This window comes from Halichoerus grypus, chromosome 9 (assembly GCF_964656455.1).
Source record: "Halichoerus grypus chromosome 9, mHalGry1.hap1.1, whole genome shotgun sequence".
Taxonomy (NCBI): Eukaryota; Metazoa; Chordata; class Mammalia; order Carnivora; family Phocidae; genus Halichoerus; species Halichoerus grypus.
This window is the reverse complement of record NC_135720.1, coordinates 43414279-43441137: the sequence shown is the minus strand read 5'-3', so window position 1 is coordinate 43441137 and position 26859 is coordinate 43414279. Positions and strand designations below refer to the sequence as shown.

At 36.6% G+C, this 26859-nt stretch overlaps 1 protein-coding gene across 2 annotated transcripts in view; it reads right to left on the bottom strand.

The window, feature by feature from the left end:
- The window catches only part of CEP85L (centrosomal protein 85L), a 176697-nt gene that overhangs the window by 115261 nt on the left and 34577 nt on the right, over window positions 1-26859 (bottom strand). The gene's annotated exons all lie outside the window — the stretch shown is intronic.

Below are 26859 nucleotides of genomic sequence, written 5' to 3'. Positions count from 1 at the left end.
AGAGTAGTTCCTCCATTCCCAGTCTCCCTTAAATGGCAACATCAATGGTACGTTTCCCAAGCTAGAACTCCTGGAGTCTACTTAGACTGCTACCTTTCTCTGCAGTCACTAAATCCCCAAGTTGTAAGCCTTCACTTCCAAAATGATGACACAGCTATTGCCTTAGGTCAAGCCTTTACATATTATTCTGCTACACACAGTAACAGTTTTAGTAGGCTCCATGGAAACCCAAAGCACAAATAAAGACCTCTCTATTCCATGAACTTACCATCAAGTGACAAATTATCATCAAATGTGTCAAATCAAAATTAAAGATTATCAATTTTTATCAGAGGACACTTCAAAAGGGGATAGCAATTGAAAGTGTGAGGGGAGAAGAGGTGAGTGGTGAAAGGCAACTTTCAGTTTATTCTATATTTTTCCATACTGTTTGGCTCATATTAGAATATATTTAATACTTCTTGTGAGCTTTGATGTTGTCTTAAAGAAATAAAATATTGTGAAAAGAAATAATGAAAAGGCCATAAGGAAATTCAGATAAGAAAGAGCCAGGTAGACTAATTCAAACAATGAAATTCCAGTACAGAATTTATTTCAGTTTGGAAGTGAGTCACATAAGAAAATGGCTCTGTATGCAGCTACCATTTCTGGCTGGTACAAGCAACAGCAGAGGCATTAGCCTTCCACAATGGCAGCACCAGGGGCAGCCAATCAAGTTCTGGCCCAGAGTAGCAGCAATTGGGCAGCACTGGCACATGGTGGGGCTGGAGAAGTAACAGTTCTCAAAGGTGATCTGAGGTATACTACCTGTAAGTTTAACCTTAAGCCTGGTTCTCCAACCTTCCCCCAAAATTCTATGAGATACTAAACACCCTTAAATAAATTCTTCATTAAGCTGATTAAGAACATTAACTGATCCAAATATGAAAGCCAAAAGAATGCAACTCCCAAAGAAAAAACCAAATTATCCCGTTTATCTGCTGTATGTAGTAAGTATCAAGAAAAGTTGCTCAAAGGAGGAAATTAACATTTAGAAAAGTTAAGTATATTGCTCAAGATCATATAGCAAGTAAGGTCAGCTACTGCAAGCCTGTACTTCACACCACTGGCCGTGCCCTAGGGTGGCGAGGGCAGGACTTTAGTCCTGCTCCACACACCCAAACTCCATCAGTCCCAATACACAATCTAAAAAGAGAAAAACCTTTCATTGGTTATGCAAACTCTGCTTCAGAAAAATGTGCTTGATTCTCTCACCCCCTTTCCAACCAGTCTGCCACATCTGAGATTATACCATATAGAAATTCAAGAAATGACAGTGCTTTGCATTATGTCATATTGCATGCAAACAAAGTGCCATGGAAATCTGAACCTGAACCACTGGATTCAAAGACTAGTATACTAGATATTGTATCAAGGCGAGCAGACTGAATTTTTTAAACAGAAAAAATTTCCTCAAGGTAATTCTTTTTTTTTTTTAAGATTTTATTTATTTGACAGCGAAAGAGACAGCGAGAGAGGGACTACAAGCGGGGGGGTGGGAGAGGGAGAAACAGGCCCCTCACTGATCAGGGAGCCCGATGCAGGGCTTGATTCCAGTACCCTGGGATCATGACCTGAGCCGAAGGCAGACACTTAACGACTGAGCCACCCAGGTGCCCCTCAAGGTAATTCTTGAAAGGTAAAGATGAAACAGAATTATTTAAGTCTTCAAATGCCCCAGTAAGGAAAGAGCCTGGCCTTCATTCATCAAGCATTGTGATACCACTGAAAGTTTCCAAAGGAGTAACATGATCAAAACCATACTTAAAATGATTATTCCAATAAAAGGGTTGAGGACAGATTAAAGCAAAATGATTGGCAACAGGAAGATCAACAGATTATTATGATAATCAATAGAAAAAAATAAGGATATGCTATTGAAGGTCAATTCTAAATAGAAATAGGACACATGTCCCCAAAAGTGTATGAAATATCTGTATTAATATATTATAGTACTACATCTATTTACCAATATATAAGTGTGTGTGTATATATCTATACACGTTTGTGTTACTATTATTAAAGGAGTATTTGTATTAAAATCATTAAGTATCTTTAACTTTAAAAAATACAAATTTGAAATTTTGTTTTTTACATTTAAAAAACTTTGTAAATAAAGATAAATTATAAAGGTTAAATGTAACAGTTTTAAAATTAGTCTTTTTAGATTCAAATCATGGCTCTACCATTTAGTGGCATGTGTTCAAACATCTTTTTAACCTCCGTGCATCACAGTCCTTGTCCATAAAGCGGACAGAACAACAGTGAAGATTAAATAAAAAAACAAAGAAAACCATTAGTTATTATTAAACCATTAAAAAAGCTAAGTAAACGTTATTCCATCATATAACAGACAAAAAACTAAATAGCCATAGGATACAAGGAACTAATTTAAAAACAAACCAAAACCTAACAACCCAATTTTAAAACAGGCAAAGGAAATCAGAAAGCAAATCCCAAGAAATGCAAATAAAAAATACATGTTTAAAAAAAAAAAAAAAGATGTTCAGGGCATGTGGGTGGCTCAGTCTGTTAAGTGTCTGCCTTCAGCTCAGGTCATGATCCTGGGGTTGAGAGCCCTGAGTCAGGCTCCCAGCCTGCTCTCAGTCTCCCTTTGCCCTTCCTTCCTGCTCATGCTCATGCTCTCCCTCGAAAATAAATAAATAAAATCTTTAAAAAAAAAAAAATGTTCAAACTCATTAATAGTTAAAGTGTGTTCCCTATCCTATTCATAAAGATTATTAAAGGCTATAATATCTTACAATGATCTGAAAATAAATTGTTATAGTCTTTGAGAGAAGAGAAGCAATCTATATATATCAATATTTAAAATATGCAAGCATAAAAACAAATATATGTAAACACATATATATTCATGAGCAGAGAAACGGTCTGGAAGAATACACCCAAAACTTAATAAACCAAGGTATACCCCTCATCATGGAAAGAGGAGAAAAGGAGAAAGATGTTTTCATATTTAACTTTATACAATGTCTTAATTTCTTTTCAAGGGGCATAACCTTACCATTTGGTCAAACTATTGCAAAGATGTTTTGTTTTATGACCCCAAAGAGTTTAAAATATCTCAAATAACACTGTTACTTAAGTATGAATAATGTATCAGGTGACTGTCTCACTTTCCAAGTCACAACTGAAACCTCTGAGACCACAGATCACCAGTCTTAGCTGCTACTTATATCTGATAATGTGCTACTTTTCCTTTGTTAGCTCAATATTTCCCAACTGCATGGAAAATCAATAATTGGTGATAAAAACCAATTCCACATCATATAGTATTTCCTCCTACAAATCTGAAAATAATTGATATATGCTATTCAAAGAACATTACACTGAGAACAGAAGTTACTCCTAAAAGTCACTCATCTGAATTTCTCAAACTTTAACATACAAAAACAATTACCTGGGATCTGAAGCCCTTCTCCAAGAGATCCTGATTCAGTTAAAGTAGAGAGGTGACCAGGAAATATGACTGTTGAGTGAGTGATTCTCTGTTCTATTCACTACAACATCACTCCGTCTGGGTCTGATTCCAGTTCTGAAGCTTTCAAGCTTAAATATCCCAGGTTCAACCATCACCAGTATCTGAGTTCTAGTGTACAAACTGATACACTGTGACTTTCAGAATTCAGTACCGCCAAAACTAAGGATTAAAGCCTAGTCTATTCACACACATAAGCACATACATATTTACATATGCACATACAACAGGAAATAAGGAAGAAAAAATTAAATATTTGATAGCATGGATATTTAGAAAAAGGACCATTATATCTCAGAGATGAGTCCAGAAAATATTAACACCTAAAGAATGTTATTTTTGCCCTAATGAAACAGGCCATTAGAGACAGACGTAATACAATTCCTAATGTGCTTCATTATACTATCTAATTGTAGCCACAAATCCCAAAGGCAAGTTATTACAATGGCATCTGGCCCACATCTAAGTTACCACAGTGAAATCTGAAACCAGCAAAGGGTAGTCCTTTTAAAAACCAGAGGACAGGGTCTATAGCATTCACAGATAGCATAGTACAGCTAATGGTTTCAGATAGATTTTTCCCTTGCAATCCAAAATCTAAGAGGAGGACTTTGCTGTAACCTGATAATACAAGTGAATATTCAAGATAATGTATTCTGAATTCTGAGCAAAACCTCAACCTTTTGTTTCACTGTCATGTTATTGTTATCTGGCAATAGATGAATACACTGATTCTATCTTCTCTTGTATTATAGTCTCTCTCTGTTCTACCCTTCCTAAATGAAAGTAAATAAATTCAAAAAAGACCACACCCTTCAGACCTCTATTACAACAAAAAATCACAAGTCTTTAGATTAAAAAAATTAATCAGGAAACTATATAACCTCATATCAAAATATTTTGATTTAAAATGTAACTACTTAGGGGCACCTGGATGGCTCAGTTGGTTAAGCATCCAATTCTTGAATTCAGCTCAGATCATGATCTCAGGGTCATGAGATCAAGCCCCACATGAGATCAGGCCCCACATGCCTAGCATGGAGCCTGCTTAAGATTCTCTCTCTCCTTCTCCCTCTGTGCCCCCCCAACTTGCACACACTTTCTCAATCTCTCTCAAATCAAATCAAATGTAACCACTTAATATATTTGTCAATATGAAATATCGTAACAAATATTACATTTTTAAATAAAAATTTTAACTCTAACCCAAAGACAATAAAGTTTTATACAACAGCATGATACTTTTTTCCTTCCTGCTAATCCTATAATCATATCAGAAAAAAATTTTTATGCCACATGTAACTCCATCCTTTTTTTTAAACAAATGAACATTTCTAAGCATTTCCTGTATTTTTATAAATATTTTAAAATATTCTAAACTACATCCTGGTAGGAAAAGAGCTATATAAAAAAATTCAACAATAATTCAACTAAAGAATCTCCTAGGAATGTATTATGTACAAGGCACTGTACTAGGTAAAAAAGACAATGCAAATACCTTATTCACAAAAATATGAATATGAATATATCCCCTCCCCTTAGGGTTTACAATTCATTGTAAATGAATTCATGTGGATTACATACACAGCTACAGAGCAAGACTAAAGTTTATCATAAGGAAACTACAAAACACCAGACAATGAGAAATAAGCCAGAGAGAAAAGGCAGACTATTTATAAAAGAACTCTCAGGGTAATAGCCAGCTTCTCAACAGCTTATAATCCAGAACACCGTGAAATAATATCTCCAAAGGGTTAACAATAAATAACAGGCACCCGAGAATTGTTTAGAAAGATAAGCTATCTTTCAAAAATAAGGGCAAAATATATTTTCAGCCAAGCAAAAACAGAGCTTACCATCAACAAACTCACTAAAAGAACTACTAAGATTCCTTTTGTTTCTCTCAGGAAGAAGACAAATGAGTCCTGAGTTGTAAAAAAATAAAAATAAAAATAAAAACAAAGAGTTGGATTTTTTTAAGCAAATGCAGCTAAATCTAAAAAAACAAAGGACAACAACTGCATAAAACAGTAAAGACAATATCTAATTTGTGGGCTAAAAAAAGAAAAGATTTGCAACTATAACATATAACGCAAAACAAGGGTGGATCAGCCTTCCCATTTTTTTTTAATTTTTTTTTTTTTTAAAATCCCAGGACCTTGGGATCATGACCTGAGCTGAAGGCAGACGCTTAACCAACTGAGCCACCCAGGCACCCCCAGAATTCCCATTTTTAAGGTCCTTATATCTGTGAGAGGAGGAAAAAGATTCTAATTACCATTCTAGACAGTCAAGCTAAGGGTTACATAACATCTACATTAACAACTAAAAGAAGAGGTAGAGCTAGAACAACTATACAGCCACAGGCCAAAGAATGAAGTTGGACTCTTACCTTGTACCATCCATAACTCAAAATTAATCATAGCCCTAAATCTAAGCTAAAACTATAAGACTATAAACGGCTAAACTATAAAACTCTTAGAAGAAATTATAGGTGTAAATATTCATGACATTAAGTCAGGCAGTGGTTTCCTAAATATAATACCAAAGCCCAAGCAACAAAAGAAAGTAAAGGTAAATTAGACTTTTATCAAAATTTTTAAAACTTGCTGCCAATTAGATGGGAGAGAATTTTTGCAAATCATTTATCTGATAGGGATTTGTATCTAGATTATATTAAAAAACTCTTACATCTCAATAAAAACACAAATGGCCCAATTTAAAAATGGGTTCAGATTTGAACAGATATTTCTTCAAAGCAGATATACAAATGGACTTATTAAAGCATATGAAAAGATGCTCGACATCATGTAGTCATCAGGAAAATGCAAACCAAAACCACAATGAGATACCACTTCATACCCACTAGAATAGCTATCATCAAAATGACAGATAATAAATGTTGGCAAGGATGGGGAGAAATTGGAACCCTCATACAATGCTGGTGGGAATGAAAAAAGGCACCACTGCTTAGGAAACAGTTCGGCAGCTCCTCAAAAGATTAAACATAGAGATATCATATAACTCAGCAATTCTACTCCTGGGTACATACCCAAAAGAATGAAAATATGTTCATAGAGACATTATTCTTAACGTCCCAAAGCCAAAACAACCTGATTGTCCATCAAATGATGAAAAGAAAAATTGTGGTATTATCCATAGAATGGAATATTATATGACAATAAAGAGAAATGAAGTACTGGTATATGCTACAACATGAATGAATCTTGAAAACATTATGCTAAGTGAAAATCAGTCACAAAGGACTACATATTAGATGATTCAGTTTATATGAATTGTCTAGAACAAAGAAATCTATAGAGACAGAAAAGATTAGTGGTTGCTTAGGAAAATGAAGAGTGACAGCTAGTGGATTTCTTTTAGGGAGGCTAAAAATGTTCTAAAATTAGATTGTGGTAATAACTGCACAATAATAAGAATATTTTAAAAACCATTAAATTGTACACTTTGGGTAAATTGTATGGTATGTAAATTATATCTCAATAAAGCTTTTTTTTAAAAACATAGGTAGTGTATAACTTCTTTATAGAAAATTTTCTTTATTAGGAAAATGGCATGAAGAAAAAAGTCAATCAAAAGAAGGCAAGAAAGGATGGAAAAAACCTGAGATGAAAGCAGAAAGGAAAGTATACAATAGGGTTTTAAAATGCACCAAAATATAATAATCATTGCAGTAAGTGCAAATCTACTCAAAAAGAATTGTCCAAATCATTTTTAATCCAGTTAAGATGTTTACAAAAGATACACCTAAAATACTAAGTCCTCTTCTCTGAAAAGTATAGAATACTTATGAAAGAAATTGAAGAGTACACAAAGAAATGCGAAAAATTTTCCATGCTCATGGGTTGGAAGAACAAATATTGTTAAAATGTCTATACTACCCAAAGCAACCTACACATTTCACGCAATCCCTACCAAAATAACACCAGCATTTTTCACAGAGCTAGAACAAACAATCCTAAAATTTGTATGGAACCACAACAGATCCCAAAAAGCTAGAGCAATCCTGATAAAATATTGTAAGTCCTCTTTTGACATTATGGTATCTGCATAAAGTCTGAGACTAATCACACAAAAGAATCATATAAAAATAACTATCAATAACGTTAGGAAAACTGTATGTCAAGTATCAATATCATAATAAATCATGTTTTCCTACACTGCTTGCTTTTATTTAAGGATAATAAGAAACTTGCTTCCCTACAGCCAAATGTATGGCCTACTCTTTTAGCAACTGTACAAGACAGCAATAGTATGCAATTCTGTGCATAAGCATTTCTGTATTTATAAAACAAAATGAAAAGCTGGCTTCAAAAACAAGAAGGTAGAAGGCATTTCTGATCTCCAACCAGATTATTAGCAACTTAATTGAAGGACAATCTGAAGTACAGCTTAAAGACGCCAACAATTCAAAACAAAACTCATTTTAAAAGCCAGTCAATACAAACAGCTTCTTTTTTTATTTACACAAAAACTTACTTTTTTTTCCTTAAGTGCCTTTTAAAATTTCATTCAACTGTACCATTTTCTGGATACCTCCCACTAGTTTTAAGTCTCATCTGTCAGTTTACTTATAAAGAGCTGTAAGTTATTTCTCTCCTGTAAAAATTTTCACAAATTAGAATTTAATCTCTTAAATTACAGGATGTGATTTTTGAAAATGCAAATTTTCTTAGAAACAAAACTTACTATGACAGAACAGACAACAAATTATCCATCTCCATCTATCTATCCTCCATCCATCTGCTAGTTTGGGGAGATTGAAGTTATTAATATCCCTAAACCCATGGCTGTGTGAATAGCCTTTCCAGGTCAGAAATACATAGGTTCATCACAGGGAACTAAAATGAACTAAATTCAGCTCAGCTTGGTCAGGTTTAAGCATTCATATCCTACCAGGTCAAGAAACAAAATAATAGAAAAACAGTGAATAAATGAATGGATAGATGGATGAATGGATGAATGAATAACAGTGGAAGTAAAAATGAAGCCCATAAAGATGCAAAATATACCTCCTGCAAGCCTACTAGAGCTATGATGCCATTATATGCCATGTTTAAGAATTTAAAATTCAAATATTTCATTTTAAGAAATAATGTAGATCAACAAGAAAACAAAGTAGAGATGAGGGGCAAAGGGAAAAAGTTATTTGGTTTGCAAAAGAATGTAAGTCGTAATTATTTTGAATACTGCTGTGAAATTATTTACTTTCACAAGTAAAAGAAAAATGTTCTGTGCATAACCTCTGACCTACTCCCATATGCAAATGAAGAACTAAAGTCCATAAAGGTTAAATTACTTGACCAAGTACAAATCTCAAAATAGAATCCGGGTCTGTTTCTCAGTCTAGTGTTACCTATACCATCCTAAATTACACCTCGCAGGACTTCTTTCCATCTAGTTTCTCCCTTCTGAGTACAGGTATCTTACACAGTGGGGTTAAGGCAGAGCTTCGGAGTTAGATTTGAAGAGTCTCAGCTCCACCACTTGAAAAGCTGTATAACCCCAGATACATTATTAACCCCCTCTAACTCTTTTTCCATCAGTTAAAAAAAAAAAAATACAGTTAATCATATTTTACCTCCGAAGGATTCTGTAATGAAGAATCTTTTTAAATCATGTATAAAGTACAAAACTCCATACTGCAAAAATTTATGGTAGGTATTTCTATTAATGTTAAGGCTAACTGACTACTGTCGCAGTCAAACTGTAGTTTGGTGTCCTCTGCTCCATCCCCAGAAGCTCACACCTTCCTGTCTTGGACCATGCTTTTCTCTCAGCCTACTCTCCTCTCACCTTATGCCCTGCCAGTTCCTACTTACATTTTGGACCTCGGCTTAAACATTACTTCTGCTAGGGGTCTTTCACCTAATCCAATGGATTCAGGTATGCCCCCCTACCCTGTGTACTTCATCTATCACACTGCTATTTTATGTTAATTATTTCCTATCTGTTTTCTCCACTAGACTTTACATACACAAGGAAGAGGGGAAAATGTCTGTTAATCCCAACCCCTAGCATGAATCTCACAGTATCTCACACATAGCAGACATTCAGTAAATACTGGCTCTATGAATATATAAATGACTGAACAAGTCCTTACCTTACAAGGCCTTCATTTCTTCATAAAATAAAGATAATGCACCAACTGGTAACTTTTCTGATTTTTCTTCCTTTCTGATATGTGTACATATTCACAGGATGACCTCAAAATTTATATTATTAAATAGCCCTATTATTTCTTAGTAAAAACAACTAACTAATGAAGATATGATTAAATTTAAGTCCATTTTTATCAGTCCCTCCTTTTGAAATAAATGAGGTTAATTAGATAAGAAAATTATCTCTAATACAAATTAGCAGTTGGAAATTATCAAAGTAAAAAATTATTTAACTATCTGTACCTTTTTTTTTTAGTAAAGTATATAAATATGCTTGAAAATTAACCCCAAAACAGACTGTTAGAAGCTACATTTAAGAACTCAGATTTAAACAGATAAAAGAACTGCCTGCAAGCCTACCTCCCAGGCTCCATGTCGTAATCGTAAGGGAGAGGAAGACTGTCCTGTGGAAGGTTACAAAGGCAGCCTAAGCAAAAATGAAGTTCTTTAATTGCACAGGGTCCTATACTCCCAGTTTCCTCTGGCTTCTCCCTTAATCATTCAACTCTGGCACCACCTCTAGGTTATATCCTACACAAGTGCGGCATAATTCAAAAACAACTCCCTGTCAAACGAATTTCTGTGGTAACAACAGCTGTTTACAGCCTCCAGGTTTCAGCAAAGAAAACCCAGGAAGAAATTGGTGATCTGCTGGTGTGGCCTACGTTACAATTTGGTGGTCTTGCAGACGCATCTATCCTCATGTCACAGATCTATTTCCTACCAACCTGAATTTGACACCTCATAAAAAAATTACCACAGCTAAAAGTCGTACCACTAATGTTAAATTAGTACCTCATGTTAAATACATTTTTAAAAAAACCCTCACACTCTTATCTAGCATTATTTGAAATCTCAAAATACTAGAGCTAAAAGCAAATCACTCAATCGTAATTTAAGAATATCATTCTGTCCTAGAGTCCGATTCATGCTGAGATTCTGATGTAATCTTCTCTATTTAGATATTTTCGATTCTGCGGTTCTTGAAAGACAATAAGTTATTCAATAAATACTTATCAAGTGAATGAACCTCTAAACGCTACGGGTTGGAGAGAAAAAAAAAAAAAAGAAAAGGTACTTCTATTTACAAAATGGTCATTTATAAAACTGGATAGTTGTAATTCATAGAGCATTTATATTCTATATTCAGTTACTCTATACTCACATGCAGATTTTAAGTTTTTAAAGAATTAAAATAAAAAAGAATGCAAGTTATTTTTCAGATGATTCACAGGATACTTTGAGGATTTAGCAGTGGCCAAAGAGCATCACCTGGAACATCAGTTAAAACCAAACAATAATAAAAGGCAGAGAATAGGGTGGGGAGAGGGGGTCTGACTAGACAGTACTACTCACAGTTTAAGGTTTGATAACTTACTTCACTGATGTGCTGTACTCAAAGTAATGTACCATGGAATTTAATAAAAATGATTCCATGTACTTCGATCTATACCCAATAAATTAAGTTTATACTTAGCATATAGAGGGACACCTATTCAATCGTGATCACCTTCAGACAAAGAGAAATAATTACTAAGGTAAATAAGAACTCAAAATTTACTATCACAGGTTAAATATCTGAACTGTGTAACATAAGCATAATGTTATTATTTGCAAAGAACAGCCAAACTTTAGACGCTTGTAGCAAGATAGGCTCTTTCCTCCTAAACACTCAATTTCCAACCAAACTTGATATATGAAAGAGTGGTGCAATCATACTCTTCTACCCACTGCCCTTCATGTGGGTACCTACTGGCCTCACAGCAAACTATGTTCTGAGACTCCAGGGGGAACGTTCCTTCCTCCCTCCTAATTAAGTCTGAGGGCCTACACCTCAGACCCGAAAAGGGGAATTCCATCAGGAATTATTGATATTATTCCTTTTCTCCGATTCCCAACCGAGCAACAGAACTCCGGAATTTCAGGAATTCTCCAGTCTAAAATCTTCCCTAACCTAACCCTTTATACCCCACCATACACATCTGAACTTTCTCTTTGTCAATGGAACCAGAGCAATCTCACGGAGGTGAAGTTCTTATCACTTACTGTCAAAATGATAAAAGGGGTGTGCTCTTGGTACTCCCAGACTGACAATAGAATACAATTTATCATAGACATAATGCTATCAATATAAATTTCTATTACATTAAATATTAAGTGGTCTTTCAGGAGTTATTTTGAGAACCCAATACTCTTTCTACTGAGAAATATATAAACATATACACACACTCAAAATCTTTGAAGGTGAACCCTTTACAAATTATCCACTCTCAACACCAGTATGTCCAATATATCCAAAAGATATATAATGCAAGCTACCCTTGTAATTTTAAGTTTTGTAGTAACCGCATCTTAAAAGTAATAATGAAAAGGTAAAATTAACTTTATTAATGCCTTTATTTAAATACCAAATCCAAAATATTATCATGTTATCATGTAATCAGTATTAAAAAGTATTAAGATATTTTACATTTTTTTACACAAAGTATTCAAAATCCAGTGTGCATTTTACATCTCGATTTGGACTAGGCACAGTCCAAGCACTCAATGAGCCACATGTTGCCAATGGCTACCATACTGGACCCACATAGCTCTATACTATTATTTTCCATAAGCTACTTCAAATATCTCCAAAAAAAAATTGACAGTAATTTACAAAAGTTGTAACTATGTGTACTGACATCAAGTATAGTAAATAAATTGTAGAGTTAATTCAAGAGGTTTTGTTAATTAAAAAGACGTTTTTGTTAACAGCTCCATGTAGTACGTAAATCATGTAGGTATTTAATTTGTATACTGAGGTTTTTACAATAATCAGTCTTTCAAGAACTCAAATGCACTTAAACATTTCACCTAAAAACTGTCACAACAAAACAAAATAATGCAGCACTTCAAGCCACAGCACTGAAAAATCAAGAAGGAATGTATACCCTCCTCTAAGACAAGTAGTAACAGTAACAGAATTGAAAGCAGCTAATAAAATATTCTGTAGATACCCTCTAAAACAAACTCAAATTATACTTGGTAACACTGGTCCAAATTTCATGTGTATTATTTAGAAATTAACATAAGTATATGCTATGGTAATTCTCAGCTGGGGGTTGTAGTACAATGGAGATGAACACTTTTGGGTTATTCTATAACATATGGGATTTCAGGAGCGCCTGGGTAGCTCAGTTTGTTGAGCGACTGCCTTGAGCTCAGGTCATGATCCCAGGGTCCTGGGATCAGCCCCACATCGGGCTCCTTGCTCAGAGGGGAGCCTGCTTCTCCCTCTCCCTCTGCCTTCTATTCCACCTGCTTATGCTCTCTCTCTCTCTGTCAAATAAATAAAATCTTTTTTAAAAAATGTATGGGATTTCATACAGATTTAATTTTATAAATGAGAAAAAATAAATTCTTTATAGACCTATGGTTAGTGAATGACAAAAAAGATTTCTATACTACAAGGCCAAAGTAAAGCACAACCACATGACACTCATATGAAATAAATTAACACACAGCATGTTCTAAAGCTGACATTTTATTATAAATCTCAACCTATTAGCTATGTTCTAATGCAAGACTATTTTCAATATTCAGTAATCCTCCACAATGGTTATTTTCCTGATCCTTTTACATAAAACAGATATGCCATGAAGTAAATCCAACAATGAAAAACAAGACTGTAAGAAGACTCAAGACACTTACCAAAGAACAGAGAAGGAAGGGAAAGAGCAAAAGAACAGCTCCCACGAAGTAGATACCATGAGAACTTCAGAAAGACAAATTCAGAGGGAAAACATATACTAACTGGAATCCAGTATTACATAAGCAAAAACACCACGCTTTCTAACTAAATAGAACATGCCTGCTAAGGGCGCCTGGGTGGCTCAGGTGGTTGAGCCTCTGCCTTTGGCTCAGGTCATGATCTCGGGATCAAGCCCGCGTCAGGCTCCCTGCTCAGCGGGGAGTCTGCTTCTCCCTCTCCCTCTGCCTCTCCCCCTGCTTATGCTCTCTCTGTCTCTTTCTCTCAAATGAATAAAAAGAAAAATAATCTTAAAAAAAAAAAAAAAAAAGAATATGCCTGCTAAATATGCCTGCTTTAATATACCACCTAAAACTATTTCCTATATTCAGGTAACATTTTTAAATAGCTGGCTTTTTTTTAACAGTACACTTCACCTCTCCAGGCAGTCAATAATAAACACAATCAAGACCATTCATCACCAGTACCACTCAAACCATAATTCTGATTCATTTTCCACAGAAGTCCCAAATTTCTGATACTGTCAGTCTTCCTGAGTCCTACTACTCCATCTCACTTTCATCCACCATTCTTTACACTCCTTCCTTATCCTTTCCTAGAACTCTCACCCTATTTGCTCTATGCCTCATCCATATATAGTAGCCTCCAAATTAACACTACCTATTGTGATCATGCCTTAAACTCAATGGATTCTTTGGACAGTAGGGTATTCTGTACAGATCTGTGTTATATATACCGGTAAAATCACTCATTGCTTCAAGTGTTACTAAAAAACTAACAGGGAAAGCAGTTGGGAATTCAACTTGGAGGAAATGGAAAAAATAATGAAAGTCCAAAAAACATAACCTCTTCACATCAGCCCAATTTGAGGAGACAGTGGAAATCATGCTCTTTATCCCTAAAAGATTAAAGGAACTTCAATTTAACACCAGATGAATAATTCAGTGAGAAAAAGCAGTGATCTTTGCTACTGTTAACAAATAAATTAGTTTCAAACCAACTCAAAGAATAGGGAGAAAACGTTTCCTAAACAGCAATAGAAAAGATAAATAATTATATAACAATACACAGCAGGATCAGAGAGTTTCTGGAGATTATGAAAAAGATACTACTATCAGTAATATTCTCAATGAGATATTTTCAGTTCTTCAGCCAGTCATTGTGAAAAGGTAGCATCTCAGTCTTGACATCGTGTAGCCTAGTCTGAGGGGAGGGAGCAAAATTATTTTTAAGCTCTCCCTGGCCAAACTGAGAAAAGAAAATTCCCAGCTGGATCCAGGTTAATACCATAATATTCTATGGAGGTTGAAGTAACTATCTTAAAAAAAAGACTATTAATATTGAGTTTGTAAGCCAAAGCTTCAGAAAGCTAAATAATTTATCTCTGGATCTCAAGTAAATTTTTGAGAAATCATAACATACAACCAAAGTTAAGAAAGAGTATGATTTGCTTAAAGCAAACAGCTTTACACTAACACTAAGAAAATCCCAGGGCATCCACTCTGCAACTTTTAAATCGTCAGATCTGTTATCCTTCCTACATCATTCTCTCCTCAAAAAAAGTTAATTTTTAAAGTTTATTGATGAGAATAGCTAATAACATTTTTCTAAACCTTCAAAGCAGTACTCCTGTTTTATTTTCAACTAAACTTAGTTTGAATTACTCTCTAGCACTTACTTATTTCATGCCTTTCTATCTTATCACATATTCTATAATAGAGTGTTGTGGAATGAATTGTCCCCCCCTTAAGATACATTAAAATCTTAACCCCCAGAACATGATAATGTGGCCTCAACTGGAAACAGGGTCTGTGCAGATGTAATCAAGATGAGGTCATGCTGAATTAGGGGGTGGGGGAGATCCTGAAATCCAATGACCAGTGTCCTTAGAAGGGAGAGATCTGAAGACACAGAGAAGAGCCAAAGAAAGCCATGTAAAGGAGGTAGAGATGAGAGTTATGATGCTACAAACCAAGGAATGACAAACTGCTGGTAACCACCAGAAGCTAGAAGAGGCAAGGAAGGACAATTCATTTCTAGAGTCTTTGAAGGGAGCATGGCCCTGTCAACACCTTGACTTTGGACTTACAGTCTCCAAAACCATGAGAAAATAAATTTCTGTTGTTTTAAGCCACCCAGTTTGTGGTAATTTGTTATGGAAGAACTAAAAAACTAACACAGGGAAGTATAGGTTAATGGTTCTGAACCTGTTTTTCCTGTATACTGGGGGTTGAAAAAATAAGTAAATGGATTGGGGTGCCCCTGGGTGGCTCAGTCGGTTGGTTAAGTGTCTGACTTTTGATTTCAGCTCAGGTCATGATCTCAGGGTCATGAGATCAAGCCCCACATTGGGCTCCATGCTCAATAGGGCATCTGTTTGAGATTCTCTCTCACCCTCTCCCCCCTCTCACACTCACTCTCATGCACTCTCTCTCTCTCAAAAAATAAATAAATCTAAAAAAAAAAAAAAAGAATAAATAAATGGATGGTAGATGGTGGGAGGTATCTCACTGTTGGGAGAGGGAAGTTATATACAGATGAGCAGGGGAAAAGGCTAAAATGAGCTTTGCTGTACTGGATTAGAGTCAGAAATGTCAGCACGAAACTCATGCTTAGCTTAATATAAATAATGATAGACATAGAAATAATTATAGATATGTAAATATACACAAGTTAGTATACATACCTACATAGCCTAGCTCTGTCTTCTGGAACAGCCTAGAAGCCATGACACCGCAGCATTAGAAAGCATTCCCAGCACCCAGATCTTGGTTTCTAAAAACCTGTCTCCAATAAAAGGAACCAGGACTCCTTGGAGAATAGCTGATTCCAGGGTGAGGGTAGGGAAAATATAAGATGAGCATGGGATATTTTATAGTACCCAAAAGTAGGGAAGTGCTCAAAAAACAAAAGGATGGATGTGGGGCAGAAAGCATCACAGGAGTCAAAATGAAAGAGTTCCCAACGGCCAACACTGTAATAATTTGAGCAACAAAATAAATACTATTGGGTCATAATTTAAAAAATAAATAAATATACATAGTCCATACTGATATAAATGAATAAATAAATAGAACATGCCTGCTAAGGGTGCCTGGGTGGCTCAGGTGGTTGAGCCTCTGCCTTTGGCTCAGGTCATGATCTCAGGATCATGGAGAAGAAGGAGAAAAAAATTGAGTCTTTCTTATAAAAGAATCCCAAATAGGGGCACCTGGGTGGCTCAGTCGGTTAAGCATCCAACTCTTGATTTCGGCTCAGGTCACGATGTCAAGGTTGTGAGAGGAAGCCCCATGTCAGGCTATACACTGAGCACAGAGCCTGCTTATGATTCTCTCTCTCCCTCTGACTCTCTCCAACCCACTCTCCCTCCCTCAAAAAAAAAAAAAAAATTCCAAATAATATACATACATATTTTCCCCTCCAGGATATAGAACTCAGTACCCCCACCCCCTTTTTGAGTTTGAGTTGGACTTAGTTACTTGCTTCCAAAGAATAGAGTATGAAAGGGAACAATAATAGTTCTATAGTGGAGAAACCCAGCAAATACATTTTAACCAAGTGATCAAGGTTAACATTACCACTGATAACAGATAAATATCATGTACCCTCTATATGGCACTTTCATCTCTGTACTATTCTGCCCAAAAAGCATAACCTCAATCTAATCATGGAGAAAACACTAGACAAATCCAATTTGAGGGACATTCTATAAAATGCCTAACCAGTCCTCCTCAACACTATTAAGGTTATTAAGAAAGGAAAGCGTGAGAAATTGTAACAGACCAAATGACATTAAGGAGACATTACAACTAAAAGTAATAATGGTATCCTGAACAGGAACTAGGAACAGAGGAGGACATCAACAGAAAAACTGGGAAATTCTAATAAGGTCTGAAGTTTAATTAAAAAATTAAGTACATGTATACACATGAGCCCATACTGATATAAACAATTGAATAACTAAATAAATGGAAGAGAAGGGACAAATATATCTTAAAGAATAATTCTAAATATTAAGTTCAGGTACTTCCTTTTTCAGGAGGTGGAGTTCAATCCTCCCTGAGACTGCATCCAGATAACAGAATATAATAGGAAGCTGAAGAGCTACTACACAGTGAAGAAACCTAGCAATGGTGGTACGACCAGTTCCTGAGCCCTTTTGAGGATTGTTAGTAATATATATTGACAGCTTGCTCCTGAATTTGTTGCTTGTTTAGGATTCAGCTCTCTGGGATCTCTTAGAAAAATTTCTTACTTATTGTTCTGAATTATAGCTGCCAGAATTTCACTGTTGTTTTCTCCTGTTCTTCTTGTCATCATAGGGTTGTTTTTTTCGCTGAGATTTAGAGGGATTTCAGAAAGGAGTTAAAGGAAAGTGTTCAATTTATTGTCTTAAGGTAGGTATTTGCTTGGATTTCATTCTAGGTTGGCACATACAGAGCTACCTAATTATTTTAAGTGGATACACAGTGAAATATTTAACCATGTCCCTATTAGTATACTTAAAGTTGTCCCTAATTTTTTACTAAACAGTGTTACAGTGACTATTCTTGTACATATTATCTTTGTTCACCTGTTCATGGCTCACTTTCTCCATCAGAGGGTTGTTGTGAGGATTAAATGAGTTAACATGTCAGTACCTAGGACATAATAACAGCTATGTAATTGTTAGTTATCATTGCCCAATTGTCCTCTATCAAGGCTGAATATATGTACCAGTTATTAGAGTACTACTTTTCCCATCTATGCTCAGACCCTGGATATTACAGTCTATTTTTTGGGAAAAGGGACAATTTTCCCATGTTGGTGAAAAGCAGTATCTCATCATCTAAATTTTCACTTCACTATGACTTTAACCACCTTTTTGATGTTTATTAGCCATCTGTACTTTTCCCATGAAAATTGTTTACTTATATCTCTTACCTATGAAATTTTTTTAATTAAGAGATATTGTAAATTTTATAAATAAATACCTATATGGGGACATTGTCTCCATTTGTAAAAGCTCTTTAAATAATATGAATATTACTTCCTCGTTAGTTTTATTACAAATATTTACCCCCAGTATGTCCTCTTTGAATTTACTACCTTTTATCAATGTTTAAAATTTGAATTTTCATTAAATCAAATGTGTTTTGTGCTTTAAGAATATTTCTAACCTAAGAACATAAAATTAATCTCGTATCTTCTAATACTTTCATGATTTTCAACAGAAATCATTAACGCTTTAATCCATTTCAAATTTACTTTTCTTAACAGTTTGAGTCGAGATCTCATACCTCCTTCCTCCTTTTTCAGGCCTAATCTTTCTTGACTTTTTTTTTTTTTTTTAATTTAATTGAGGGAGAGCGTGTGCACACATGGGAATGGGAGGGGCAGAGGGAGAGAGAGAATCTCAAGCACACTCCCCCTGAGCATGGAGTCCAACTTGGGGCTCAATCTCTAGACCCTGAAATCATGACCTGAGCCGAAATCAAGAGTTCGATGCTTAACCAACTGAGCCACCCAAGCATCTTACTGCTGTGAAATGCTACCTTTATATCATGTATTAAGCTTCCAAATAAGCATGTGTTTTTAAAAAGTATTTAAGTTGGTATGATTGCTAGAGAAATGCTATATATATATAATAGAAATTCTAGGCTTTTGTTTTATTCTGATTTGTGATTTAGCTCATCTGTTGTAAATTGTCTAGACTTTTATTCATTCTTTGTGTTCCTTCTAATACATCAAAAAACAGCTTCCCTCCTCTCTCCATGGAAGCCTATTTTACTCTTAAGTGCCCAGGAGGTCAAACCCAGTCCCAGTCTTATCTCAATGTTTGGATGTCCTTGTAAAAAACACAATTCTGGACAGGGGGGAAAGATGGCAGAGGAGTAGGGGACCCTATTCCAACTGGTCCCAGAATTGAGCTGGGTATCTACCAGATCACTCTGAGCACCCACGAAACCAGCCTGAGATGTAAGAAGATCTGGATCTCTACAAACAGAATATCGCAGGCGGTTGGTTTTGAGGTACGAAGCGGGGAGCCGTGATTCTGCAGGCAGATATCGGAAGATAAACGGCAGCGGGAGGGTGCCTGCACGTGGGGATCCTACACCGCCAGCCTCGCGCGCTGCAGACCGGGCACAGACTCGCAGACCGGTAGCGGCGGGGAAAGGACTTTAGGGCAGCCCCCGGGGTGGAAACCCGGAGTGGCGGGGTCACGTGTGTGATCTGGGGGCGGCTGGCGGTTTTAGAAGCACAAAGGGCAGAGACGTGCCCGGACCTGGAGGCAGGACTGGGGGCGCTGCGGAGCGGCGCACAACCCAGGACGCTGCAGTTTATAGCAGCATGGACAGAAATGGAGACGGTGTGGCCTGGAGAGCTCACTGAAGAATAGACTGCGGTCTCTCTGCTCTGAGGCAGAGGGTTGGAAATGGTCTCTTCTGCTCTGACTCGCAGAAGAGACGCGGAAAGCCGCCAGGGAAAGCCACCAGAGAACAAAAGCCCCAAAAACTGATTCCCACTGAGCCCATCCCCCACCACAGGGGGGCAGGGCAACTCCGCCCAAACAGGGTTGCCTGAGTAACAGCGCGGCAGGCCCCTCCTGCAGAAGACAAGCTGGGAAAACAAGAGGCCAGCAACCCTAAGGTCCCAAGAAAACAGGTGCATCTTGCTTGGGTTCTGGTCAATAATTTGGACTCTATACATTCCCTCAAACACCCATCAACAGAATGACTAGGAGGAGGAGCCCCCAAAATAGAAAAGACTCAGAGATTATGACTTATGCTGCAGATTTACAAATGGATGCAAATATAACCAAGATGTCGGAGATGGAATTCAGGCTAGCAATTGTGAAGACAATAGCTAGAATGGAGAAATCAATTAATGGCAACACAGAGTCTCTAACGGCAGAAATGAAAGGTGCATTGGCAGAACTTAAAAATGCTATCAATGAGATCCAATCCAATCTAGATAATCTAACAGCTAGAGTAACTGAGGCAGAAGAACGAATAAGCGACCTGGAAGACAATATAATGGATAAAAAGGGAAAAGAGGAGGCCAGGGAAAAACAACTCAGAATCCATGAAAACAGAATCAGAGAAATAAGTGACACCATGAAGCGTTCCGATGTCAGAATAATTGGAATCCCGGAGGGAGTGGAGAGAGAGAGAGGACTAGAAGATGTATTTGAGCAAATTGTAGCTGAGAACTTCCCTAATCTGGGGAATGAAAGAAACATTCGCGTCCTAGAGGCAGAGAGGACCCCTCCCAAGATCAAGGAAAACAGGCCAACACCCCGGCATGTAATAGTAAAACTTGCAAATCTTAGAACCAAGGAAACCATCTGAAGGGCAGTTAGGGGGAAGAGATTCCTTACGTACAGACGGAGGAACATCAGAATAATATCAGACCTATCCACAGAGACCTGGCAAGCCAGAAAGGCCTGGCAAGACATATTCAGGGTACTAAATGAGAAGAACATGCAGCCAAGAATACTTTATCCGGCAAGGCTTTCATTTAGAATGGATGGAGAGATACAGAGCTTCCATGACCGGCAGAAACTGAAAGAATATGTGACCACTAAGCCGGCCCTGCCAGAAATATTAAGGGGGGTTCTATAAAAGGAGAAAGACCCCAAGAGGGATATACAACAGAAATCTACAGGGACAATCTATAAAAACATCTTCACAGGCAACATGATGACAATTAATTCATATCTTTCAATAATCACTCTCAACATGAATGGCCTAAACGCTCCCATAAAATGGCACAGGGTTGCAGATTGGATAAAAAGACAGGACCCATCCATACGCTGCCTACAAGAGACTCATTTTGAACCTAAAGATACATCCAGACTGAAAGTGAAGGGATGGAGATCCATCTTCCATGCCAGCAGACCTCAAAAGAAAGCTGGGGTAGCAATTCTTATATCAGACAAATTAGATTTTAAACTAAAGTCTGTAATTAGAGACACAGAAGGACACTGTATCATTCTTAAAGGGTCTATCCAACAAGAAGATCTAACAATTCTAAATATCTATGCCCCCAACATGGGAGCAGCCATTTACATAAGCAAACTGTTAACCAAAATAAAGAGTCATATTGATAACAATACATTAATTGTAGGAGACCTCAATACTCCACTCTCAGCAATGGACAGATCATCTAAGCAGAAAATCAACAAGGAAACAAGAGCTTTGAATGATACATTGGACCAGATGGACCTCACAGATACATACATTCCACCCTAAAACAACAGAATACTCATTCTTCTCGAGCACACATGGAACTTTCTCCAGAATAGACCACATACTGGGTCACATATCAGGTCTCAACCAATACCAAAAGACTGAGACTATTCCCTGCATATTCTTAGACCATAATGCTTTAAAACTGGAACTCAATCACAAGAAAAAATTTGGCAGAAATTCCAACACTTGGAAGCTAAAGACCACTCTGCTCAAGAATGTTTGGGTCAACCAGGAAATCAAAGAAGAACTTAAACAATTCATGGAAATCAATGAGAACGAAAACACATCAGTCCAAAACCTATGGGATACTGCAAAGGCGGTCCTAAGGGGGAAATACATAGCCATCCAAGCCTTACTCAAAAAAATAGAAAAATCCCAAATTCACCAACTAACTCTACACCTTAAAGAAATAGAGAAAAAGCAACAAACAATGCCTAAGCCACACATTAGAAGAGAAATAATTAAAATTAGAGCAGAAATCAATGAATTAGAAACCAGAAACACAGTAGATCAGATCAACAAAACTAGAAGTTGGTTCTTTGAAAGAATTAATAAGATCAATAAACCACTGGCCAGACTTATCCAAAAGAAAAGAGAAAGGACCCAAATTAATAAAATTATGAATGAAAGGGGAGAGATCACGACTAACACCACGGAAATAGAAACAATTATTAGAAATTATTATCAACAACTATATGCCAATAAACTGAGCAATCTGGATGAAATGGAGGCCTTCCTGGAAACCTATAAGCTGCCAAGACTGAAACAGGAAGAAACTGACAACCTGAATAGGCCAGTAACCAGTAATGAGATTGAAGCAGTGATCAAAAACCTCCCAAAAAACAAGAGTCCAGGGCCTGATAGATTCCCTGGGGAATTCTACCAAACATTCAAAGAAGAAATAATACCTATTCTACTGAAGCTGTTTCAAAAAATAGAAACAGAAGGAAAACTTCCAGACTCATTCTATGAGGCTAGCATTACCTTAATCCCCAAACCAGGCAAAGACCCCATCAAAAAGGAGAATTTCAGACCGATATCCCTGATGAATATGGATTCCAAAATCCTCAACAAAATCCTAGCTAATAGGATCCAACAATACATTAAAAGAATCATCCACCACAACCAAGTGGGATTTATCCCCGGGATGCAAAGGTGGTTCAACATTCACAAATCAATCAATGTGATAGAACACATTAATAAGAGGAGGGAGAAGAACCATATGGTCCTCTCAATTGATGCAGAAAAAGCATTTGACAAAATATAACATCCTTTCCTGATTAAAACTCTTCAGAGTATAGGGATAGAGGGAACATTCCTCAAGTTCATAAAATCCATCTATGAAAAACCCACAGCGAATATCATCCTCAATGGGGAAAAGCTGAGAGCCTTTCCCTTAAGATCAGGAACACGTCAAGGATGCCCACTCTCACCACTATTGTTCAACATAGTATTAGAAGTCCTAGTAACCGCAATCAGACAACAAAAAGAAATAGAAGGTATTCAAATTGGCAAAGAAGAAGTCAAACTCTCTCTTTTCGCAGATGACATGATACTTCATGTGGAAAACCCAAAAGACTCCACCCCCCAAATTACTAGAACTCATCCAGCAATTCAGTAATGTGGCAGGATACAAAATCAATGCACAGAAATCAGTTGCTTTCTTATACACTAACAACGCAACTGTAGAATGAGAAATTAGAGAAACTATTCCATTTACAATAGCACCAAAAACCATAAGATACCTCGGAATAAACCTAACCAAAGAGTTAAAGGATCTATACTCTAGGAACTACAAAACACTCATGAAAGAAATTGAAGAAGACACAAAAAGATGGAAAAACATTCCATGCTCATGGATTGGAAGAATAAACATCGTTAAAATGTCTATGCTACCCAGAGCAATCTATACCTTCAATGCCATCCCGATCTAAATTCCAATGACATTTTCCAAAGGGCTGGAACAAACAATCCCAAAATTTGTACAGAATCAGAAAAGACCCCGAATCACCCAGGAAATGTTGAAAAAGAAAAACAAAGCTGGGGGCATCACGTTGCCCGATTTCAAGCTATATTACAAAGCTGTGATCACCAAGACAGCATGGTACTGGCACAAAAACAGACATACAGACCAATGGAACAGAATAGAGAGCCCAGATATGGACCCTCAACTCTATGGTCAAATAATCTTCGACAAAGCAGGAAAAAACATGCAATGGAAAAAAGACAGTCTCTTCAATAAATGGTGCTGGGAAAATTGGACAGCCACATGCAGAAGAATGAAACTCAACCATTCTCTAACACCATTCACAAAGATAAACTCAAAGTGGATGAAAGAGCTCAATGTGAGACAGGACTCCATCAAAATCCTAGAGGAGAACATAGGCAGTAACCTCTTTGACATCGCCCACAGCAACTTCTTTCAAGATACATCTCCAAAAGCTAGTGAAACAAAAGCAAAAATGAACTTTTGGGACTTCATCAAGATAAAAAGCTTCTGCGGAGCAAAGGAAACAGTCAACAAAACAAAGAGGCAACCCACAGAATGGGAGATACCACCTTACACCAGTTAGAATGGCAAAAATGGACAGGGAAAGAAACAACAAATGTTGGAGAGGTTGTGGAGAAAGGGGAACCCTCTTACACTGTTGGTGGGAATGCAAGTTAGTACAACCACTTTGGAAAACAGTGTGGAGGTTCCTCAAATATTTAAAAATAGAGCTACCCTATGACCCAGCAATTGCACTACTGGGTATTTACCCCAAAGACACAGATGTAGTGAAAAGAGCCATATGCACCCCAATGTTCATAGCAGCAATGTCCGCAATAGCCAAACTGTGGAAAGAGCTGAGATGCCCTTCAACAGATGAATGGATAAAGAAAACGTGGTCCATATATACAATGGAATATGACTCAGCCATCAGAAAGGATGAATACCCAACTTTTACATCAACAAGGATGGGACTGGAGGAGATTATGCTAAGTGAAATAAGTCAAGCAGAGAAAGTCAATTATCATATGGTTTCACTTATTTGTGGAACATAAGGAATAGCATGGAGGACATTAGGAGAAGGAAGGGAAAAATGGGGGGTGGGGAACTGGAGGGAGAAATGAACCATGAGAGACTATGGACTCTGAGAAACAAAGAGGGTTTTAGAGTGGAGGGGGGAGGGCGGATTGGTTAGGCCAGTGATGGGTATTAAGGAGGGCACGTACTGCATGGAGCACTGGGTGTTATACGAAAACAGTGGATCGTGGATCACTGCATCAAAAACCAATGATGTATTGTATGGTGACTAACATAACATAATAAAATTTAAAAAAAAAAAAGACAATTCTAGGAGGTGATATGAGGTCATGTGACTCATTTACAATAAATTATTTTTTAAAGAAATCCAATTTTAAGAAGTAAAAAATACCATAAAAGGAAAGCACATTACAAACATATATGGGATGATACAGTTTTATTTTAAAACCTATGTGTATGTGGGACGCCTGGGTGGCTCAGTCGTTAATCGTCTGCCTTCGGCTCAGGTCATGATCCCAGGGTCCTGGGATCAAGCCCTGCATCGGGCTCCCTGCCCCGCGGGAGGTCTGCTTCTCCCTCTCCCACTCCCCCTGCTTGTGTTCCCTCTCTCGCTGTGTCTCTATCTGTCAAATAAATAAATCTTTAAAAAAGAAAAAAAAAACCTATATGTGAATAAATGCACAGCAGAAGATCTGAAAGAATATGCAACACACTAAAACATTTGTGACCTCTGAAAACAAAACAAAAATAAGAGAGAAAATAAAGGGAGATTTAACTTTTTCCTCTATTTAATTCTACATAGGTTCAAATTTTTCAAAGACCACAAATTTAACAATATTTGGAATACAAATTTGCTTTTAAAATTACGTTCACTTTTATGCTTTTTTAAATGTGCACTTATTACTTTTTTAAAATTGGGGAGGAGGAGAAATACACAGAATAGTTGACATTAGGAAAAGTCCTATAACCATTTTTTTCAGTTCTTTTTCTCTTTTTTTTTTTCATTTGTATCTATTTCACAGAATTTCTGGTTAAAGATCATTGCCTGAGTGCACAAAGTTATATTCTCTCCCTTTCAATATCCAATGAAATGACAGAAGAGTAATACAGTAGAAAGTCATGGCAATGAACAATACAGGACCATCATAAAAAAGATTGCAAAAAAATTCCAGAAGCTGGAAAATAAAGTGTTAATTATTGAAGCAGGACAGTAGAATACATGGCATAAAATACAAGTCTGGAATGTAGCACAGGGAGTTCACCTGTCTGGGAGAACATCAAAGAGGCCCTAACCTCAGAAATATCAGGTACAAAAGCAGGCTAAAAACAGGAACCTTAACTCAAAGTCTATATATGCATTGTCTCATTGAACAAAACTGAGCATCCAGTAAATACCAGTCCCTATTCCATGAGAGAAAAAATAAACCCAAAATAAAGCAAGGGCGTGGGTACAAAACTGTGAGGGTGGCAGTAGAAGCATCACTGTTTTAGATAAGCCAGCTGGTGAACTTCCTAAGAAAGAGACATTTGAAGAAAAAGACATAAAAAAAGAGAGTAAGGAAGGAGAACAAGAATCATTTTTAAAGCAAGGATAGTAATGCAAAGAACTGCACTAAGCAACTTAAAAGTCATGTTATTACATCTTCATAATACATAAAAAAGAGTTATCTCCAAATTACAGATGAAAAAACTGAGGCTGAAAGAAAGATTGCACACATAATTAAGTGATAACAGGTTTAAACACAGCATAAACTCTTAACCATCGTATTAGTAAAAGCAGTTATTTCATTTTGGGGGAATTAATTTACTCATTTATACAATGGTCTAATTATGTTTTCTCTAAAGACCCAACCAATTCTAACACCATGACTATTACCAAAAGAAAACAATCCTACTTATCATTTATAGCTTAAGAAGATATTCCATTAGTATGATGAAAGCTTGGAAAAAAGTATCTATAACAGTACATTTACTTTAATACTTCAGGAATATCACCAGCCTCCCACTGAAGGACTCTGAAATAAACTTCCAATAGTAGTACACAAAGAACACTACACTAAAATGCTACTTCAGATCAATCAAGTAAAAAACTCCACTATACAACCATCAATATACCTTGTCAACTTTAT